This window comes from Dendropsophus ebraccatus, chromosome 4 (genome assembly GCF_027789765.1).
Source record: "Dendropsophus ebraccatus isolate aDenEbr1 chromosome 4, aDenEbr1.pat, whole genome shotgun sequence".
Classification (NCBI taxonomy): domain Eukaryota; kingdom Metazoa; phylum Chordata; class Amphibia; order Anura; family Hylidae; genus Dendropsophus; species Dendropsophus ebraccatus.
The window spans coordinates 142,858,492-142,876,101 of NC_091457.1; the positions used below are offsets into that span (position 1 = coordinate 142,858,492).

At 42.0% G+C, this 17,610-nt stretch overlaps 1 long non-coding RNA gene across 1 annotated transcript in view; it reads right to left on the reverse strand.

Annotated features, from left to right (window-relative positions):
• Nucleotides 1–15,008, reverse strand: part of LOC138790007 (uncharacterized) — a 33,021-nt gene extending 18,013 nt beyond the window's left edge. The window contains exon 1 of the long non-coding RNA XR_011362826.1: nt 14,941–15,008. This is a non-coding gene — a long non-coding RNA (uncharacterized lncRNA). The remainder of the gene's footprint in view (nt 1–14,940) is intronic.
• Nucleotides 15,009–17,610: the final 2,602 nt, after the last annotated feature.

Consider the following 17,610-nt stretch of genomic DNA (forward strand, 5'->3'; position numbering starts at 1 on the left):
TAGACCCGGCTGGGCTCCCATCCATACCAATTGAGAGCAATTTTACTAGACCCGGTGGCCTATTTAAAGGGGCCCCTGTTCCTGGTCCTGTATACATTCCTGACTATACTACTACTGTGTCAGAGCTATAAGAAACATAAAAAAGGCCATCTAGTCTGCCTGGAGACCTATCTATTGCCAGCCATCTGCTTCCTTCTGGGGAGCGTGACCTTGGGGTATAGCAGCAGTGCACAAGCCAGGATGAATGCTACATAGGGAAGATGTCTTGCTTGACTTTGCAGTGTCATAGTCGCATGCGGAAAAGGTCCCAATGGCAATGTAGATTTCCTATAGAGCACTCACTGGTGAGGGTGTCAGACAATGGTGTCAGATGAGGTGCTCTGATAGCAATGTGCAGATATATGGCCGTTCACTCTAATATGGCAATAAATGCATTTCCTCGTTGGTAGATGACTAGAGCAAGGAAGCAGCCTGATGATACTGGAATGTGAGTTCCACAGCAAGGAAACAGTCACAGTCACAATCCACTTAGGGTAGTATTACACGGGCCGATGGGGGCCTGATAATACCTGTAAACGAGCGCCGATCTGCTAGATCGGCATTCGTTTACTGGGCCTATTACACGGCCTGATAATTGTATAACAAGGGCTGCAGGGACATCGTTACCTATATCAAATGATATAGAACCTATAGAACCTATATCAATGATCAGCCGATGACAATGATTGGTTGTCTTTATTACACGGAACGATAATCGGACGGATAGGGCCGATTCGGGGGTTTATTCACATTGGTTGGCTCCCAGTGGTTATCTTGACACCCACTTGTAGTACTCCTAACACTCTACAGTGCCCATCACTGCTGGGGGTAGCCCTCTTACCCACTTGATTGACTAGGCCCAGCCTGCAGCCCAACAGGTCCAATGATGGAAATGAGTCTGGTATTCTCACTCTTGACTACTGGCACTCTATGACGAAATCCATTGCCCTCTTATTAAATATTACTAAAAGGACAGACTAGATGAAACAAGTGGTCGTTTTTTGCTGACAATCTTCTATGTTTCTTTGTTTCGAATAGCTGTTTTTCCATTGTGTGGAAAACTCAATAGCAAAAAAAGACTGTTTTAAACTTAATCTGCATATGGCCTAGGAATCTCAGATGGAGTAATTCCCCATATAGAAGGCCCAGAATGACCATCTGCCCAAGCAGGCAGATTCCTGGTGGGACGTTTTTTTCTGGGCTCAAACCAGCCTGACAAAGGCTAAAAGGACCAGGAGCTTTTCCTTAACATTGGACAAATGTAGACTTTTAACATGATGTGAACAGAGCCTAACATGTCTTGCCAAACAATATGAGAGAGGGCAATTCAATAAAAATTGAAAAAAAAAAGCAGACGGCTTAGAGAAGGTGTGGCTTCATGGGAGGAAGTGGCTTAATATTTTGATATTGAAAAGTAAACCAAGTAAACCAAGCGTCGGTATAAAAAGTTAGTCAAGTTTAAAGACATGAGCTATGTATACAGCATGAGCTACTGGGATAAATATGGCACATCCTTAGACTGTCTAGTCTAAGTTTACACTAAGTATCAGACAGGATTAGTAAATCTGCCACACTGTGTTATGTCTAGTTCAGGGACAGTACATGACAATGGGGGGGGGGGGGGGCGTCAAAGGACGTGACAATGAAAATTACAGTCCCTTTTTAAACGTGACCTACGCCTGAATCTACCATCTAACATATATGGTTGATGTCCACACATGACACGTGTTAAGAAACGCAAATACATGAAACAAATTGTTAAACACAGACTGGCGGACTCAGTAAGTCAGTGGTTGTCATACGTAGTAACACATTGTCACGGACTCCTATAGACGGCTCTGTATACACACAGTGGGCCGCAGCCACAAACTGTCACACAATAATCTCAGTAATGCGATCTATCTTTAAAAATATATCCATCTGCTTGACAAATTGGCTTTCCAGTGTAACACAGGATTTGACATGCTTCTCACCGCTTTCTCATGTTTGAGGTATGTGCAACTCCAGCTCTTGATAACAGGCCAGAATAGAGGAAAATTACTGACTGGGATGAGTACAGGTTAATTGGCGTTTCTTTCATCTTTTATGATATATGCTTATACAGAAGTCAAGGGAGAACACAAGGCGCTAATTAAAGGACAACTTATTGTACAAGATATCCGAGAAGGCAAACATGTTAATGTTCTACGGTGGGAAAACTGTGTCTATGTAAATGTTACTTCCTATAACTTCACCATATCTGATATATCTGTATCTGATGGTTATTTAGACTTCTTATCTCCACCCTAACTATATATAACTGCTAGTAGTCATATTTGGGTATGGTAAAATTACTGTTTCATATCATGAGGAAGCTAGATTGGTATGGGCAAGTCCTTTGGTTGAAATGTCTACTATGAACAAGCAAGTCCCAGATCTGACCTGATCCCCATTTTCATTAAGGGTGCCTTCACACCTACCGTATCGCAGCAGAAAATCCGCTGCGGATCCGCAGCAGATCCGCAGCAGATTTAACTAAATGAATGAACACAGCATCAAATCCGCACTTACAAATCTGCTGCGGATCCGCAGCGGATTTTACAGTGCGTATTTAATGCTGTGTTCTGTTCATTCATTTAGTTAAATCTGCTGCGGATCTGCTGCGGATCCGCAGCAGATTTTCTGCTGCGATACGGTAGGTGTGAAGGCACCTTAAGAAGTATTTTTAGGGCTCGACTTGATTTTGATTGAGCTACAACCACAGTCCAAAGCAGTACATTGACTTGCATGCAGACTTTTGGACTGTAGCTATGTAGTTAAAATCTATCAAGACGCCCTACAGAAAGTCACAGTCTAAAAATTTGACTCTATTTTGACTAGTGCCCAATATTATTGCCTTCCTATCATGTGCTGTCATACAGTATACAAGTAATTGTAGCAGTAATAGTGCCCAACAGTCCAAAACATTGACCAAATAACACTAAATTGATGAATGCTATAGGCACCTTTGAAAGCATTTTAAATCATATATATTATGGTGCCTAAACACTTACTCCATAGGTTTTATAAAACAAAATGCTTAGTTTCTTCCCTACAGCTACCACAGTTTGCTATATAAGCTCTTTTTTCTCTGTACATAGTCTAAAAATTGCCTTGTGTGTGCTTTCCTTCCAATTTACAGTGTGCCTGAGCTGCCCTCCAGGAGTTCTCTCCCCTTTGTCCAGACTTTGAGATGCTAAGTCACTTCCTGTCTAGAGATGAGCGAACCTCGAGCATGCTCGAGTCCATCCGAACCCGATCGTTCGGCATTTCATTAGCGGTGGCTGCTGAACTCTAAGGTTATCTGGAAAACATGGATACAGCCAATGACTATATCCATGTTTTCCACATAGCCTTAGGGCTTTTTCCAAGTTCAGCAGCCACTGCTAATCAAATGCCAAACGATCGGGTTCGGATGGACTCGAGCATGCTCGAGGTTCACTCATCTCTATTCCTGTCCCTTTTATTCTGCAATCTCTAACACTGATGGAGCAGAAGGCATGTTGCTTCATTTCACCCTCAGGAAAGAATTAAAAAAAAAAAAAAACATTTTAAAAAATCAGTGCAAATGCCCTCCCCTCGAAACGTCAAGCCAGTCGAGCTTCTGATGTAATGAATTTCCAGCCTGAATTTCTATGCCAAATATCATTAGAATAAAAATCTACGCACATGACTATGAACTATGAGTTGTATGGCTTTGTGAGGTACCCATATCCCATATTCAACAGTGATTGTTCAGAAACCAATAGCCATATATGCCGATACTGATAATAGTGGAAATTGTTTTGTTTTTCCATGGAGCACAATCTATTGATTGCTATTCATACACCACCAGTGACTGCATAGCGCTTTGTGTTGTGTCCAACATAAATATGAGCATCCTTTCTATAATACCACATAATATCAGTGTAGACAGCCATACTAAAGGCTCCATGCAAAAATAATAAGATGTTATCCTATTTTTTTGTAACTTTGATATGTCACTCTCATACATCCATAGAATAAGTTCAATTTAAAATTTAGTGTAAATTCAATTTAAAAGAGGTGCAAAGGTAAAAAAAAGAAAATGATAATTTTTTCCAACCCCTAAAAAGTTTATAAAAAATAACATAAAACATAATATAAAATAAATATATATTTGGTTTATAATACATAGTAAATGTCAACCAAAAAATTGCGAATTTTATTTATTTATTTTTATTTTGCCCCAAAAATACTGTACATGATGCTATGTTTTTTTTTTCCTGCCTAAGAAAAATTAATGTATAAATGTCTTCCTTTTTTTCTTAGTTGTTTATGTTATTATTGTTTTTGTGGCATGTTGAACCACATGATTATAGAAACACAACAGAAACCATACAAACAAAAACTTTGGCCCATTAAACTTCTACCCATTAAACCTGGATATAAATAGTTTATTGGGGACGTATTAGTCACGCAATTCCCTAAGATATTCACTAATGTCCATTTAAATGTGGAGGCACCATTTCTTTAAGCGCTTTGAAATTGCAATTTTCATGGAATGTCATGCGTTCCATGTTTAGTGACTCAATATCAGCAGGCAAATGGTTTGTCGGCAGCTGTTAGTCCGCTCCACAATGCTTTTCTTGTCCTGGATTGGGTTCAGAAAAGGCCATTTTATGATATATGACTGTAAGATAATGTATTCATTTGTACTTTTTAACTGCATATTTTTGAAAATCAAAGTGTGATAGAAAACAGTTCACCCATCAAAAACCAGAAAATTTCTTTGATTCTGGTAAATGGCAAAAAAAAAATTGCTGCACAAAAATGGACATAACACAGCTACCAGTCACAAACTGAGGTTAAGTTCCATATTCTGTATGTTTTTCTGGTCTATGTCTAATCTAAACTGATCCCCATGATTCGCTCACTAACAGCTACAGATTGGAGACACTGCAGTGAGCGTGTCATGCTATACCAATAGAATAACATGCCACTCCCAACAGTATAGCATACCGCCACTAATGTTGATGGCCACTACATCTGAACACACTGAAAACAAAAACACCAAAACATGGTAGAACTGCAGTTTATTTTTCAAGTTTTACAATTCAATATATGGACCTAAAATTGTGACATAAACACAACCCATCCCGCAAAAAACAAGCCTTTCTACTGCTAATGGAAATATTAAGAAATTAAAGATCTAGTTATTAGTGATGAGCGAATAGTGAGATATTCGAATATTCGATATTCGTACGAATATTCCGCAAATATTCGAATATTCGATCCCATTAAAGTCTATGGGAACAAGTATTCGATTAGTATAAAACATCTATTTGACCATTTGGAGGGTGAAACCGGAAGCTGTGGGATTTGAACGCTTATCGAATATTTATCGAATATCCGCGGGATATTAGTACGAATATCAAATATTCGAATATCTCACTATTCGATCGAATATCTATTCGATCGAACAGTATTCGCTCATCACTACTAGTTATAGATACAGTTTTTAAAAAAACATATCCTCAAAGATAAAACTAGCGACTTCTGTAATGAGATTGAAAGATTTAACACTAGAAATCATGGATGCTTACAAAATAAAACATAAAAACAATGGAATACAGCACTGATATAAAAATATCCTGGTTCAAAAACAGGCTAATGGATCTGATGAGTGATCCTTATAATGGATAAGTTCTATCAAGTTTGTGTTTTTATAGGGATCCCATGTGTCTTTTGGAAGTACTTCAAGCATTGGTTGGAATGGAAGATTGTGCGTAGCCGAACCCCACATATGTTAAGCTATCTGCTTGACAATTTTTTTTTTTTTAATGCCCGGATCTACCGCTCAACTCGTTTTCTCATCTCGACATGAGAAAGTGGTCCCTCAGCCAATCACAGACTGAAGAGGGTCACAGCTGTAGACCAGGCACCGCTGGAACTGTGGTGACGGTAGATCAGGACATGTGAAAACAGTTTTTTTTTATTAACTTACTTTCCCTGTAAGACATGTTTAGAATAAAAACATTTTTGCTCTTTCAGTCTATAGTATGCAATACACTACTTAGCTTGCCTATGAGTCTATAATACACATACATGGCTATGATGCAGTTGACCTACTGGAACCCTCATGTCTACGTTCATAAAATATCAGATTTTCTAAAGAACTTGAGTTAACTATAGTAGGTAGCACATTGTTGTAATTTGCACATATAGGATCCAATTTTTCTACCCTGATGTTGTGCAACATATTACAGAATATTATTATGGTTTAAGGTCTGATCAGTCCAGTTGAGCTTTGGAAAGTGGGAAGGGCGACCTACCGGATAGACAGTGGCTGCGTGTGTCAGAGGCACGCGGCACTCATAGCGATAAAAATATATGTGTTTTGGGGAAATCCAAACTCGAAAGAAGAAGTGATATGCGGAAATAAAACTAAAGGAATGGTTACTCTAGGACATACCAAAAAGTAGAAAAAAATTTACGTGAAACTCCGGGCATAAAATTCAATTTAGCATTTAGCTAGTCCTATGGTGGTCTAAATCTTCCTAAAGTTGGCTAAGTTATCTATGTTCCACAGTTTTAGAGACTGATAGTAGGGGATGTCTTAAATTTCAGAATTCAGGCTCGGAAAACATTTTGTTCCCCCAGGACTTGATGGTTTATTGGAGTATTTATGAAGGTTTCCTTCAACAATGTATTGCAAAAGCCATGGGAATTGCATTTACTGTAATGATCTAATATTATCTGACACCATTAACAGTATAGTGGCAAAATTTACTGTACCTGTATTTTTTTTAATGTGGAGAGATCTTCTGTTCTTATGGTGCTGACTTGATATGGAAAGATATATTGTAGTATAACTGTCTCATAAAATTAATGATAAAGTACATCCCTACAAATTGAATTCCATTAGTAGAGGTACCTTTAGCATCTAGTTGTATATAGGTTGTGTGTGAGTTGTAATAAGCCCACAGCATTCTGACCTGTCCATCTTGTCCTATAATGCTGTGTGTGTCTAGTATCTCCTCTCTACAGTATAGTGTGATACTACATGTCCTGTACTGCTGTGCATGTCTAGTATATTCTCTCTACAGTACAGTGTGATACTACATGTCCTGTACTGCTGTGTGTCTAGTATCTCCTCCCTACAGTATAGTGTGATACTACTGTACATGTCATGTTGCTGTGTGAATCTAGTATCTCCTCTCTACAGTACAGTGTGATACTACATGTCCTGTACTGCTGTGTGTCTAGTATGTCCTCTCTACAGTATAGTGTGATACATGTCCTGTACTGCTGTGTGTGTGTCTAGTATGTCCTCTCTACAGAATAGTGTGATACTATATGTCATGTACTGCTGTGTGTATCTTGTATTTCCTCTCTACGGTATAGTGTGATACTATATGTCCTGTACTGCTGTGTGTGTCTAGTACCTCCTCTCTATAGTACAGTGTGATACTACATGTTCTGTACTGCTGTGTGTCTAGTATCTCCTCTCTGCAGTACAGTGTGATACTACATGTCCTGTACTTCTCAGTGTGTCTAGTATCTCCTCTCTGCAGTACAGTGCGATACTACATGTCCTGTACTGCTGTGCGTGTCTAGTATATTCTCTCTACAGTACAGTGTGATAATACATGTCTTGTATTGCTGTGTGTCTAGTATCTCCTCTCTACAGAATAGTGTGATAGTACATTTCCTGTACTGCTGTGTGTGTCTAGTATCTCCTCTCTACAGTATAGTGTGATACTACATGTTCTGTACTGCTGTGTGTGTCTAGTATCTCCTCTCTACACTATAGTGTGATACTACATGCAGTGGCGGTCTTTGGCACCAAGCACGCCAAGCGATCGCTTGGGACCCCCAACATCCAGCTCCCATACAGCCCCCACACCCTGCTCTTGTACTCAAGACCGCTGGACAGGGCCGCTGCCCCGCTCGCTGCTGCCATCTGAACTGTAACTATGAGCACTCGTAATGAGCGCTCATAGTTACATGCAGCAGCACTGAGAGGGCGGGAGACATTGGCTCCCTTCCTGTCAGTCACTCTTGTGGCCGCAGGAAGGGTTTTCTCTGCGGTCACAAGTGGCAGCTTTGTCCTTGTGGTGCCGGCGTTCCAGTGACATCACTGGAGCATCGGCGCCAGGACAGGATGAGTGCGGCCTCTTGTGATCGCAGGGAAAACCCTTCCTGCAGCCACAAGAGTTAAGAGAAGAGGAGACGCCCGGATCCAGGTGAGTATAATTGTTTTTTTTTATTGTGTTATATACTATATGGGAGGGGGAGAACACAGGGGTCTGTTTAACTGGGGGAGCGCACATCGGGGGTCTATATAAATGGGGGGAGCACACAGGGGGCTATATAACAGGGGGAGCAAACAGGGGGGCTATAGACTACTGGGGCTTCACAGAGGGGTCTATATACTACTGGGGGCAGCACACAGGGGGTCTATATACTACTTGGGGCAGCAGAATGAGGTCTATATACAACTTGGAGAGCACACAGGAGGTCTATATCCAAGTGGAGTAGCACACAGGGGGGCTATATACTACTGGGGGAGCACACAGGGGTCTATATACTACTGGTGGGGCACACAGGGGGTCTATATACTACTGGGGGAACATACAGGGGTCTATATACTACTTGTGAGGCACACAGGTGGTCTATATATAACTGGGGGAGCACACAGGGGTCTGTATACTACTGGGGCAGCACACAAGTGGTCTATATAATACTGGTGGGGCAAACAGGGGGTCTATATACTACTGGGGGAACCACACAGGGGGTTTATATACTACTGGAGGAGCACACAGGGGTCTATATCCAAGTGGGGGAGCACACAGGAGGTCTATATCCAAGTGGGGGAGCACACAGGGGGGCTAAATACCCCTGAGGGAGCACACAGGGGGTCTATATACAACTGGGGCAGCACACAGGAGGTCTATATACTTCTGGGGGAGTACACAGGGGGCTATATATAATTGGGAGAACACACAGGGGTCTATATACTACTGGAGGAAGCAAACAAGGGGTATATACTACTGGGGGCAGGACACAAGGGGTATATACTATTGGGGGCAGCACACAAGGAGTATATATTACTGGCGGTAGCGCACAAGGGGTATATACTACTAGGGGCAACACACAGCGGTCTATTGTTTTGTAACGCGTGTCGAGGAGGGGCCCCAGACATAACTTCGCTTGGGGCCCCAGAAATGCCAAGACTGCCCCTGACTACATGTCCTGTACTGCTTTGTGTGTCTAATGTCTCCTCTCTACAGCACAGTGTAAGGCTATGTTCACACTACGTAAAAGTACTTTGCACGGTGTGGAACACTGCCTCTCCTTCTATGGGATCCCGGACGGAGCGTATACACATATTATGCGCTCCGGCCGGGATCCCATGCGGCGCCGCAAACAACTGACATGCCAGTTTTCTGCTATAGGACTATAGATACCAACCTTGGTGAAGGGTGTATTCCCATCTCCACTAATACAGTTATACTTGTAGGACTCGTCAAGTTCAATATTTTCGCAAACACGTTCATTTAGCAACTTGCCTCTTTTTCACATGGCCTGCTCTTTCCTCCCATTGTTGACAGCTGGTTGTCTAAGTTACAGACTACTGCTCTGCTCTTTTGCTCTTATATCCAGACCACTGCTTTTAGAGCAAAGAGGTGGTCAGAGCTATCAACAATGGGAGGTAAAGAGCAGCATATCAGAAGAAGTTTGCTAAATGAATGTATTTACAAAAATATTTATCCTGACAGGTCCTATAAGTATAACTATATAGGCTGAGATTGTACCCACAATCTGATCTCCCCCCAAACCACTTGTACCTTCGGATAGCTGCTTTTAATCCAAGATCTTTCCTGCGGTCCGTTTGGCAGGTGATGCAGTCATTGTCCTAAAAAACTACTTTTAACCCTTTAAGGACCAGGCCCAAAATGACCCAGTGGACCGCGCAAATTTTGATCTTAGTGTTTTCGTTTTTCCCTCCTCCCCTTCTAAGAGCTCTAGCACTTTCAGTTTTTTATCTACAGGCCATGTAAGGGCTTATTTGTTACAGGAATAGTTGTACTTTGTAATGGCGTCATTCATTTTACCATAACATGTATGATGGAATCCCAAATATATTATTTATGAAGATATAAATTGGTGAAATCGCAAAAAAGAATGCAATATGGTACCGTTTGGGGGGTTCCTGTGTCTACGTAATGCACTATATGGTAAAAGCGACATGATACCATTATTCTATAGGTCAGTCCGAACACAACCATATGCAGGTTACACAGATTCTCTAATGTTATATATTTTTTTTAATTAAATCCTTTTTTTTGGCAATTAATTATAAATAAAATGGGACTATTGTGACGCTTATAACGTTTTTATTTTTTCACCTACGGGGCTGTATGGGGTGTCATTTTTTCCGCCATGATCTCTAGTTTTTATTAATACCATATTTGTGAAGATCGGACGTTTTGATCACTTTTTATAAATTTTTTTATATATATAATGTAACATAAAATCGGTAATCCGCGCACTTTTTTCCCTCTTTTCGTGTACGCCGTTTACCATTCGCAATGACGCTTGTTATATTTTAATAGATCGGACAATTACGCACGCTACGGTATATTATATGTTTATCTATTTATTTATTTTTATATGTTTTATTTATATAATGGGAAAGGGGGGTGATTTCAACTTTTATTGGGGGCGGGGTTTTGGGGTTGTGTGTTAGTGTTTTTAACTTTTTTTTTTTTACACATTTGAAGTCACTTTGGGGGACTTGTACATACATTAGTCTGATTTGTACACTGATGAATGCTATGCCATAGGCATAGCATTGATCAGTGTTATCGGCGATCTGCTCATTGAGCCTGCCTGTGCAGGCTTAGAGTAGCAGATCGCCGATCGGACCGCATGGAGGCAGGTGAGAGACCTCCTGCAGTCCGTTTTACCGATCGGGACCCCCGCAGTCACACTGCGGGGGTCCCGATCGGTAAGTGACAGGGGACTCCCCCTGTCACTTACACTTAAACGCCGCGGTCGCCCCGCGATCGCGGCGTTTAAGGGGTTAATGACACGCGGCAGCGCGATCGCTGCAGCGTGTCATTACCGGTGAGGTCCCGGCTGCTCACTGCAGCCGGCCCCCACCTGCTATGAAGCGCGCTCCACTCCGGAGCACGCTTCATAGCGGGAGAAACACCCAGGGCGTACAGTTACGCCCTAGGTCGTCTGGGGACAGACTTCCATGGCGTAACTATACGCCCTGGGTCGTCTAGGGGTTAAACTTACAGCCCTGTGCCCTAAGGGTGGGGCTTAGAATATCTGTGTCCTAACTTTGCACCACCCCTCCGTTTCTCCTCCCCACCCTCTTCATCATTAGTAATGCCACTGGAACATTTTCTCCATGCTGAACATTTGCACAGGTGATCTTAATGATCCAGCCCATGTGCCGGGCTAGAAGTCTCTCGAGGCCGCCTTACTAGAAGTAGCGCGACTGTGATTTAGACCAGTATTTGTCTATCTGCAGTCCTACATCACACTGGCTATCAGTCACATCACGGGCTGTAGCGCCAGGAACAGCTCAGTGGTGCTGATGATGACTCCTCCTCCTCTTTTGTACTACACTATGGCGCTATGGGGATCCCGCTGTAGCTCCGTATTGCTGTAACTCCTCCCCTTTTGTGCAGCGTGATGGGGATTTGAGCCTTGACTGAACCCTGTCAGGTACTGAATTGAACAGCCTCACTGAACTCTTACAACGGCCGTTGTCAGCAGCCAAGCTGCGCTGTATCTGTTTCAAGATCTGTCTTCTCCGCTGGAGCGATCTACAGGTCTAATCTGTTATTCTTCGTCTTACAGTTTTCTGTACTATATACTTGATGTTTTTCATTGTGTTTTAATGTTTTTAAGTATGAAGTTTTACACTGAATACATATACCCTCCCTCTTTGCCCCCCCCCAGGGAAAAGGGTGTGTTTGGCGGGCTTTTTTGTCTTTTTAAACTGGATACTCACCTGATTGTACATGATATTGCACCGTCCTGATGAAGGGAAAACTATTGAACTCCTGAAACGCGTAAACCTTGTGCTTTATTAATAAATTATATATATAACGTTCTTCCATGGTGCACATTTGGATTTTTGGAACAGTGCTGTTTTTAGTACAATTTTTTATTTTACTGTTTGCATGTGCCGGGCTGACACAGCTGACGGATAGTAGGCAATCTGCCTGGAGCATTCCTAATGATGAGGAGGGACAGAGAGGTTGTGCCAGCCTAATGCATATACAATCTAGGCCACTCCTGTAGGGCACGGGGTTGCCAGTTTAAGAGTTGTTTTTTAGGACAATAACTGCATCACCTGCCAAATGGACCCCAGGACAGATCTTGGATTAAAAGCAGCTAACCGAAGGTACAAGTGGTTTGGGGGGGTCAGATTGTGGGTACAGAGTCGCTTTAAGTGCAACCCTTCTTACTGTGCCGCTCAAGTGAGATGTTCTGGAAAAACCATTTGCCCATTTGTGGCTATAGTAACCCATACCATGGCAAACATGAGGACTACCAAGCCTCAGCACTCTCACAGATTTCTTTCCACTCTTCCATAGAAATAGCTGTACTTGCTCTCATTTTTTGCATTCATTTAATATTAGCTGTTCCGTCTATATAATGTCCATGAAGTGGTCATCTCCAAAGCCGGCTGACAAGTTCATGGGCTAACTACTAGGATTTATGGGACAGAGTGAGCAGGTTACAACCGATAACATCTGAGATGTGATGTAAAAACATAAAATTCAGGAAAAGGCTTCAAATACCTTACATACCATATAGAATGTGCTATTTCAGCAAATTCAAAGAAAACAAAATATTTTTCAATGATTTCCTAAGAATTCATTTCCTAAAAAAAAAAAAGAATACATGCTGTACCACAGAAAAAAGAAAAGGGAACTTCCGAAATAAATTCTGACATCTTCTAATTCTTTCAAAATTCTTTGTTAGAAGTCGCCAAAATGATGGACTGGATGGACTGGAATTACATTAAACTGCATTGTGTAAAGCTGATTTTAGGTAGAAGCAATGTCTAGGTAATGCCGCCAGCACTATGTTCAAGTATGAGGGCGGCACCAGCAAGTCCTTTCTGGGTTCCCAGTTGTCAGTGGTAGCAGGAGGAAGGGTATGCAATATTGGGGAGGTCTATCGGACCTTGATCTTTGCAACTTATGAGAGATTCTCCATCACATCAGCAGAACAAGATTGCAGTCCAGATGTATAGGCGTGTAAAGCAGCTGCTCTTTAGTTCTGCTAAGGAAAATCTCTTGTCTGCTGATAATATAAACTCAATGCCAGACCATGCACCATGAAGGATCTGCTTATTAACGCTTTTGCCCTAGCCCACCATTTATATTTGGGACTTAAAGGATAACTCGAAGGATTCTTGGTCCCAACCACTTCCAGTTGTGCACCTATAGGGTTGGTCCAACGGTCCTGGACCTCCATCAATAGAGGTGCAGAAGAAATTTGAATGTCACTTTCAATTGTAAGTGCATCCTTAACGGTATTGTCCAGGCAGTTTAATCTTCATATGTATATATGCTACGGAAGGGGGATCCCACTGCAGTGGGGGAGGGGAAGGCTTGTTATGTCATAACCCCAAACTTGGAAGCGGCTGCACAGTTAGGACCGGAGTGGCACAATATCGGTGCTGACGCAGGAGCCAAGATGGTCAGTTAAGTTGCTTTTTTATTGTTCATCTCTCCCCCTGCAAATATACAAAAAAACAAGGCCTGCAAAACTCATCTGCGCTGCCGGCTCCATGCAAAGGGAGGATACCGCCCAGGGACGACCTGGGAAAATATATGGAAAACAAAGATACAGCGATAGCCACCAAGCATTATTGCCATTTGGGAAAGTAGGTGGCGATAAACTGAGGATAGTGCCAGAAAAACGAGGAGCTCCTTGCTGTTTGCCTGGCCCTTAGCATAAACATGGGAAAGTACTGTGCATACAGCACAGTATGGTATATCAGTGCCAGGGCCCAGGGAACGATAGGCCCTCCTTCCTTTATTCTATTGATGGTCCAATCAAAAGCCATGGATAGGGGACACGTAAGAGATTGCAGGGGGGGTCCTGACCTCTGTAGGTAACAACTAGAGATGAGTGGACTCACAGTAAGTTTAGGTTCACCTGAACCCAAACTCTTGGTGTTTAAAGCCTGAAGAAGATGGATGCAGCCCCAAAATTACTATAAGCAGTCTCTACCATGTTTGTCCGGTGCCATTCAGCTCCCTCCCCCCTCTGCCTCCCTCCCGAGCTTGTCCCGTGCCACCTACCTCCCTCTCTCCCCCAGGGGGAGAATGAGAAATAAGACAGCCCCCGAAAATAAGACATAGCGCCTCTTTGAAAAAAAATATATATATAAGGCAGTGTCTTATTTTCTAGTAACAAGCTCTTGTATTATTCAGCTATCTCCTGCATTTATACGGCAAAGACTACAGTACAATTATTATTTCTGCATTTTTGTCTAAAAAAAGCAATGGTGGAAGTTTTAATTTAAAATCATAAAATATCACCCCTTCATTTTTTCATAGACTGTACAATATAATTTAATTATATCTACATCTAATAATTTTCTGAAAAAAATAAATAATATTTTTTATAAAAGCTTATTGTGAGTATTGTGGCCTAAGAATTAGCAGCGTCACATTGTCTTTTGCTGACAGTGGTGCCAGGTAGGCCAGACAGTGTGACAATGGTGACACATACAAGTGTATTACATGTACATATTTCAGATATGGATCATGATATATCACAATAATCCTCACCAGCTCAGGGATTAAAGGTCTTCCTTAAGACAATGACATGAAAACATTTTACTAAACATGTATTGTTCGATTTCCTCTGACTTACAGGACAGCTATCAGACTTTTCTTAACCCCCAAACGGGAACTTTTGTCACTCCGATCCCCTTCTGTTTCCTGTTATGCTGCCGCAGTTCGTGGTGTCCCCTCGTCTCCATGGTAACCTGCATCCTTGACTGTCTGTGACCGAAACTATAAAAGGGGACAAAGGGCGAGAAGCTTAGAATTTTTCTGCGGTGACTCATAAGGCTTCTGTTTTGTTTTTCAATTGCAGATAAAATTCCTCTGGACTTGGAAATTTCAGGAAGCAGCGGTTAGTAAACACAAAATCCTGTTTTGCTGACTAGAAAGTCCAAAAAAAAATTAAAAAAAATGAAGAACTGAAAAGGAAATAGGAAAAGGGGGGAAGGTTTGGGTTACTTCATTGTCTACTTACAATGACATAATAGTAATGGTGTAATAATAAAGCCTGCAATTTGTGTTGGAGGTTTATAGGTTAATCTTTACTTAAACCATGCCGCCAGAATTACCGTAACAACTCTCATTCCAACAGTCATATGCTATAGGTGTAAGGCGGCTATGACTTGTTCACTACGTATTATGCAATACACAAGACTAAATCAAGAAGCAACTGTACATAGTAAATCAATATGTATTAAAGGGAAACTATCAGCAGGTTAGAGTAACCCATACTGCTGATAGCTCCCTAGTGGGCATGGGGCGCTGAGGATGAAGGTATATCTCTTACCTTCATCCTCAGCACAGTTTCCGTGTATTTAGTAGTTGTATCATCAGGCTAATTGGGCAGTTTGGTGCACTGGAGGCGGGGCTACTGTGATGGGTACAGCTTTACTATATATAGCCGGTTTTATTACACTGCATTACACAGTATTACATTAACCCTGGGGTGTTTAGGGTCACTTGGGCACTTGTCACGGCAACCTGGAGTGGTAGCAGTGGAGTGGAGTGGTAGTGGTAATTTCTTCCACCAGGAACAAACTCCTCCTACAGGGGCTAAAACTAAATCATCCTGTGAGTGGTGGGGCTAAGTGAGTGGGTGAGAGAGAAGAAAAGTGATAGGTTAGGAAAGAACAGAATATAACACATGGTACAAACAGTTTAACCCTTGGTAACTTCAACTGTGCTACAAGTTGACTAGAGACAGTAGTGACACCCAGTGAGGAAAACACAACACTACATCTCCCACTTGTGAAAACCTGAGGGAATGACTTACTAAGATGTTACAGACAGCACCAGTGGTGGGACACCACACTACCATCTCCAAGAGCACTCCATTGCTATTCATTAGGAGGGGGAGCCGAACATGGCCGGTAAAACTGTCTCCATCTCTTTGTGAGGTAAAGATAGAATCATCTTTTCTTTCCTAGTGATCATCTCTTCCCACTAGAACAAGGCCTGTGTATCCAGGGTGGATAATAAAGCCCTATGGAGGCGGATGACACACAATTACCATCTTAATATTTCTAAAGTTCATAGATTCTGGCCAAACTCTTTGGCTTACATATCTCTAAGGGATGATTCTCTTTAGTGTCTTCCCTAAACTCCAGGTTTCTTTAGGCTATGTTCAGACTACGTAAAAAAACACGGCCGTATTGCATAACACCATCCGTAATTGAGCAAACAGTGTGTGCGTAGTGTGAACCAAGCCTTAAAGTTTACATGCCATTTAAATACCTTTGTCCTAAAGACAGGTCGATTAGTGGGTGTTCACAAGTACAAGTTGGAAGAAAAGTGCACAGGTAAGTAGATTTCTCTTCGCTCTTTGTGCTCGAAATCTTGGGACTTACATGGTCCCATTGACTTACATGCTGAGTCTGAATGTTCATTTCTATGACATGTCAAAAGGTGTTTTTTTATAATAATACCCTATTTAACCGTAAAGAAGCTGTCAGGATTGTGCAGTAACCTGGTGTGAACTGGGTCTGGTTTTACTTCTATTTGTCACACCCGCTTGCTTCTCAGCTTCCTGGCAATGCGAGAGTTAAACTGATTACTGGGAGACTTGATTATTGCAGCTGAGTAGGTCTTTAGACTGACTGGTTTCTCTGCCTATCTGGATCCTGGAAGATCTGAGCGCCAGTCCAATGGGGATCCGGAACCGGGCTCTTGTTCAGCATAAAAGGAAGCTAAGGCACTCTCCCAGCCCTGGTAATTCGGTTCATACCCTGATCCCAGCTTCCCCCTGTCTGTTCCTGCGTTCCCCGTACCTTATCCCTCTGCTTGCTAGACTTTGTTACCTTACCTCTTGCTTGACTTTTTGACTATCCAATTGTTACCTGATTTTGTACTGCTCTGCCTGTTCGGTTCTCCCCTGGCTTGTTTGACTATCCTATATTGTGTTTGTTTGTCTTGTTCTGTGTCCACGTATCCAGTACAGGGAACGTTTGTCCACGGCCGCCTAGGGCCGTTTAAGACAAGTAGGTAGGGACAGTTGGTGGGTTCAGTATTAGGGCTCACTGTCGTGTCTTGTCCCTGCCTCCCCGTCCTTACAAAAGCACTCTAGCAGCAAAGGTTATTACACTTCACCTGTGAGAGACAAAGGGGAGATTTATCAAACTGGTGTAAAGTAGAATTGTCTTAGTTGCCCCTAGCAACCAATCAGATTCCACCTTTCATTTTTCAAAGAATCTGTGAGGAATGAAAAGTGTAATATGATTGGTTGCTAGGGGCAACTAAGACAATTATACTTTTCATCAGT